This window comes from Ascaphus truei, chromosome 1 (assembly GCF_040206685.1).
Source record: "Ascaphus truei isolate aAscTru1 chromosome 1, aAscTru1.hap1, whole genome shotgun sequence".
Lineage (NCBI taxonomy): Eukaryota > Metazoa > Chordata > Amphibia > Anura > Ascaphidae > Ascaphus > Ascaphus truei.
In genome coordinates this window covers 16,899,264-16,905,778 of record NC_134483.1, presented here as the reverse complement: position 1 = coordinate 16,905,778, position 6,515 = coordinate 16,899,264, and positions in this window count along the sequence as shown.

The following is a 6,515-nucleotide window of genomic DNA, read 5'->3' as shown; positions in this document are numbered from 1 at the left end:
GGGGGGAGTGGGGTATATTTGTAGATGTATTGGGGGGGTGGGGTATATTTGTAGATGTATTGGGGGGAGTGGGGTATATTTGTAGATGTATTGGGGGAGTGGGGTATATTTGTAGATGTATTGGGGGAGTGGGGTATATTTGTAGATGTATTGGGGGGAGTGGGGAATAATTGTAGATGTATTGGGGGGAGTGAGGTATATTTGTAGATGTATTGGGGGGGGAGTGGGGTATATTTGTAGATGTATTGGGGGGAGGGGTATATTTGTAGATGTATTGGGGGGGAGTGGGGTATATTTGTAGATGTATTGGGGGGAGTGGGGTATATTTGTAGATGTATTGGGGGGAGTGGGGTATATTTGTAGATGTATTGGGGGGGGGGGGAGTGGGGTATATTTGTAGATGTATTGGGGGAGTGGGGTATATTTGTAGATGTATTGGGGGGAGTGGGGTATATTTGTAGATGTATTGGGGGGGAGTGGGGTATATTTGTAGATGTATTGGGGGGGTGGGGTATATTTGTAGATGTATTGGGGGGAGTGGGGTATATTTGTAGATGTATTGGGGGAGTGGGGTATATTTGTAGATGTATTGGGGGAGTGGGGTATATTTGTAGATGTATTGGGGGGGAGTGGGGAATAATTGTAGATGTATTGGGGGGAGTGAGGTATATTTGTAGATGTATTGGGGGGAGTGGGGTATATTTGTAGATGTATTGGGGGGAGTGAGGTATATTTGTAGATGTATTGGGGGGGAGTGGGGTATATTTGTAGATGTATTGGGGGGAGTGGGGTATATTTGTAGATGTATTGGGGGGGGGAGTGGGGTATATTTGTAGATGTATTGGGGGGGAGTGGGGTATATTTGTAGATGTATTGGGGGGAGTGGGGTATATTTGTAGATGTATTGGGGGGGAGTGGGGAATATTTGTAGATGTATTGGGGGGAGGGGTATATTTGTAGATGTATTGGGGGGAGTGGGGTATATTTGTAGATGTATTGGGGAGAGTGGGGTATATTTGTAGATGTATTGGGGGAGTGGGGTATATTTGTAGATGTATTGGGGGGAGTGGGGTATATTTGTAGATGTATTGGGGGGGAGTGGGGTATATTTGTAGATGTATTGGGGGGAGTGGGGTATATTTGTAGATGTATTGGGGGGGAGTGGGGAATATTTGTAGATGTATTGGGGGGAGGGGTATATTTGTAGATGTATTGGTGGGAGTGGGGTATATTGGTAGATTTATTGGGGGGAGGGGTATATTTGTAGATGTATTGGGGGGGAAGTGGGGTATATTTGTAGATGTATTGGGGGAGTGGGGTATATTTGTAGATGTATTGGGGGGAGTGGGGTATATTTGTAGATGTATTGGGGGGGAGTGGGGTATATTTGTAGTTGTATTGGGGGGTGGGGTATATTTGTAGATGTATTGGGGGGAGTGGGGTATATTTGTAGATGTATTGGGGGAGTGGGGTATATTTGTAGATGTATTGGGGGGGAGTGGGGAATATTTGTAGATGTATTGGGGGGGGTGAGGTATATTTGTAGATGTATTGGGGGGAGTGGGGTATATTTGTAGATGTATTGGGGGGAGTGGGGTATATTTGTAGATGTATTGGGGGGGGAGTGGGGTATATTTGTAGATGTATTGGGGGGGAGTGGGGTATATTTGTAGATGTATTGGGGGGAGTGGGGTATATTTGTAGATGTATTGGGGGGGAGTGGGGAATATTTGTAGATGTATTGGGGGGAGGGGTATATTTGTAGATGTATTGGGGGGAGTGGGGTATATTTGTAGATGTATTGGGGGAGTGGGGTATATTTGTAGATGTATTGGGGGAGGGGTATATTTGTAGATGTATTGGTGGGAGTGGGGTATATTGGTAGATTTATTGGGGGGAGGGGTATATTTGTAGATGTATTGGGGGGGAGTGGGGTATATTTGTAGATGTATTGGGGGAGTGGGGTATATTTGTAGATGTATTGGGGGGAGTGGGGTATATTTGTAGATGTATTGGGGGGGAGTGGGGTATATTTGTAGATGTATTGGGGGGGTGGGGTATATTTGTAGATGTATTGGGGGGAGTGGGGTATATTTGTAGATGTATTGGGGGAGTGGGGTATATTTGTAGATGTATTGGGGGAGTGGGGTATATTTGTAGATGTATTGGGGGGGAGTGGGGAATATTTGTAGATGTATTGGGGGGAGTGAGGTATATTTGTAGATGTATTGGGGGGAGTGGGGTATATTTGTAGATGTATTGGGGGGAGTGGGGTATATTTGTAGATGTATTTGGGGGGGGAGTGGGGTATATTTGTAGATGTATTGGGGGGGAGTGGGGTATATTTGTAGATGTATTGGGGGGAGTGGGGTATATTTGTAGATGTATTGGGGGGGAGTGGGGAATATTTGTAGATGTATTGGGGGGAGGGGTATATTTGTAGATGTATTGGGGGGAGTGGGGTATATTTGTAGATGTATTGGGGGGAGTGGGGTATATTTGTAGATGTATTGGGGGAGTGGGGTATATTTGTAGATGTATTGGGGGGAGTGGGGTATATTTGTAGATGTATTGGGGGGGAGTGGGGTATATTTGTAGATGTATTGGGTGGAGTGGGGTATATTTGTAGATGTATTGGGGGGGAGTGGGGAATATTTGTAGATGTATTGGGGGGAGGGGTATATTTGTAGATGTATTGGGGGGAGTGGGGTATATTTGTAGATGTATTGGGGGGAGTGGGGTATATTTGTAGATGTATTGGGGGAGTGGGGTATATTTGTAGATGTATTGGGGGGAGAGGGGTATATTTGTAGATGTATTGGGGGGGAGTGGGGTATATTTGTAGATGTATTGGGGGGAGTGGGGTATATTTGTAGGTGTATTGGGGGGAGTGGGGTATATTTGTAGATGTATCGGGGGGGGGGTGGGGTATATTTGTAGATGTATTGGGGGGGAGTGGGGTATATTTGTAGATGTATTGAGGGTGTGTGTGTTTTTATATGTATTGGGGGGTTAAGTAAAAGTTACGTGCTAAAAAATATATTTCCATGGTAGGTGCGCTATGGGTTGGGGGGGGGGAGCTGCTCCTTTCATTTGTCCTGCACCCCATGATTTCTGTTGGCTGCCCTGATCTCACACACACAATCACACACAATCACAATCACACAAAATAACTCACACAATCACACAAAATAACTCACACAATCACACAAAATAACTCACACAATCCCCCCCCCACACACAATCACACACACACTCACAATCACACACAATCAAACACACATTCACAATCCCCCCTCCCACACACACACAATCCCACACACACACACACACACACACACACACACACACACACAATCCCACACACACAACCACACAATCCCACACACACAACCACAATCCCACACACACAATCGCCCCTCCCACACACACACTCACACACACACAATCACACACACACAATCCCACACACACACACACAATTACACACACACACACACACATCCCCCCTCTACCTGCACTCACACACAGACACATTCCCCCTCTCCCTGCATCAGAAGCTATCTGATTGGTTACAGCCTGTCACATGATGAAACCGTCTCTGTAAAAATCAAATTCTATTGACTACAGAGATTCACGTCGCGTTGTCGCCGTCACGCCTACTATAAGCGCATGCTACAGATTCAATGCATTTGTTTTGAAGCGACGTCGCGTCGCCGGCACTATAAGCGCAGCCTAACTCTTGGATTTTTTGCACTTTCTCTGAGCATTGCACGGTCTGACCTTGGGGTGACTTTGCTGGGACGTTGTAACAGGGTCTTATCCCTGTTAACAGACTTGCCTCTAATCTAGCAGTGTGCTGGTTAATTGCTGGTGCAATCAACCCCACCTGCTAATCACAGCTCTGTGAAATAGCCTTTTCTGAGACAGGAAGGGAGGATTCCTTAGTCTCACACATGTGGCTGAACCAAGGAAGGACAGACAGAGAGTTCCCTAGGCCACAACTGGGCTGACCTGTGGAAAAAAAAGATGTCTTGAGCTGCAAAGAGAGTGCACGCTGCCAGCAAAACACAGGGGACAATACTTCTAAACCTGGATCCTGACATTGCCTTAGCACACAAGGGTGCGGACAACAGAAGAACAGAGAAGCCTTCCCCTACAGCTACAAGAAACAGATAAGACTTTCTTATGGGACTGTTTATATATCTGTTTACATGTATATAGCCTGGAGCTCCCGTGGCTCCTGGAGACCCCCCTTCCCTGGCGCAGATCGATCGCGGGTATTGAAAAACCCGACGGCTGCTTCCAAGGGTGGGGGCTGGAGCAGGGAGCAGCGCGGCTTCTCCTGCCTGCGGCCGGTTGCCGGGGACGCGATCGGGCCGTTGCTAAGGCCGCGATCGCATCTCTAAGGTCCCGGCGGCCGCAGAGCAGGGCGCCGCCATTGAGGACCGTCTCGCGCATGCGCAGTGGACGCGTAGGCGCAGGGAAAGCCCCAGAGCTAGGGATAGCTCGCGCGAGCATAGGGACAGCTCAGGGAGAAGAGAGAAAGCCCGGGAAAGCTTGCGCACGCGCAGTGGAGGGTAAGGAAAGCCCGCGAACACCTAGCCTACCAGGGAAGGCTCTGAGCTGGGACTACATATCCCATGAGCCTCTGTATGCCCCATGTGACACCAGGGAGCCAATAGGGCTTAGGGAGCTCCTGGGGAAAAGGATACATTTCGCGGGCAGAGAGCTGCGTGGTCAGTCAGGAAGAAGTCAGAGGAAGGAACAGACAAGGGAAGGAGGTAGGGTGCAGGAGAGAGGGACTCCCCTGTATTAGGCCAGCACCCCCTTGGTCCAAGATAGCTCAGCTCCCCAGTAAGGTGAGTGTTGCCAGGGGCAGCCCTCAGGTTAGGGACCCTGCCACTTACATTAGTGGGAGCTGGAAAAAGGGAAGTCTGCAGTTAAGAGAGTTGGAGTCAGGGAGCTGTAGGGAAGGAAGTGTGCGGGGAGCGAGTGCAGCTTCTGCCCCATATAGGTACCTACACTCCAGGTAGGCCCCAACTCCCCACTAGTTGGGTGGGTAACTGCTTAGGGAGGTCCTAGAGAGGGACGCGGCCCCTAGTTTGGAGTGCTGCCTTGTCAGAGTCACAGCGGGCAGTGCTGTGAGGTCTGACAGGCAGGCACCTTGTTGCGCAGCACGTTGGCTGCAGCCTCCAGTGAGCTACAGCTTGCTGCTATAGGCGCTGGGACTAGTTAGACAGTAGTGAGGCTGAAGGGACTTGGGTAGTAAGGGGAGTGGGACAGGTCATTACCCCCTACCGGCCATAGGAGTTCCCCAAGCCACTACAGGTTGCTGTACTACAGGGACAGGCCCTAGGTTAGGGTTCCTGTCACGTTAGTACCACTTAGATAGATAGGGACACAGCGGCTGCTGCTGTTCCTGTGGAAGCGGTTGGACCCACGTTGGGGTCCCCAGAGACGATTCCAGAGTGGGACCACCCTAGCAGTCCGCACGTGCAAGGAGTTCGGGTGGAGGATCAGACGGATTCATAACACGTCTGACCCTTTGAGAAGATTGTTGCTGACCCGAGCACCGGAGTGCTCGGCAGGTATTATACCATCATATGTGCACCAACAGGCCTAGAGGTTCTTAGTGACTGCGCAGTCACCCATTGACTATCTCTGTAGGAGTACGGGACATTGGGTGGGGTTCTTGGGGACACTGGGTGGGATCACCTAGTGTTGGGGAATCGTCCTGCGAGACGTCACTGTTAGTGTCTCCTAGTAAGAGGGACACAGGTTATTATTATTTGTTAGTAAAGTCCTTAGTTATATAATCACTGTGTGTGTGGTTTCTGAGTGGGTTCCTATGTAGGGTCATTCTACATTCCCATAGAATCCTACATAGGTGGAGGCGCTGAAAGAAGATACGTTCCAGAGGATTCACCCCAGGCTCTCACTAGCGGAGGCTCAGACCTCCTGTGAGCCTGCAGGTATACGCACCACACCGGTAACACCGCATGTTCTACTCACCCACACTATATATGCGATTGGGTGGGGTGGAATACCCGTTACATTTGGAGGCGCTGCTGAGATACCACCTGGGGTGCCCTGTCCATTTTTTTTCCAAATTGTCCCGTCCCTATTTTTGTCACCATGTTTGTAAAGTCCGGACACGAGGTACTTGCCTGGGCTTTGAGGCAATATCTAGACCCTGGACAGGTAGTGGCGGTAGGAGGCATTCCCGTAACTATACCCAAAATGAAGGTCCGGGAGTATATGTGTAAAATTCCTGAGTGGCCGTGGACATGTGTCTTAGATGAGGAACAAGATCCCACGTCCACATGGAAAACCATTCTTTTTGTAGTAACCCACACTGAGAATATATGCCTGGCAGGGGCACCGTCCGCACTGTTCATGCCCGGGGGGCCCTCAGAAGGGTACCCCCTAGTCTACGCCGACCAAGCAGTATGGCGTCTCCCGCCAAATCAGGAGAGCGCACGTGCTGCTGACTGCCAACCTGCACAGCAAGA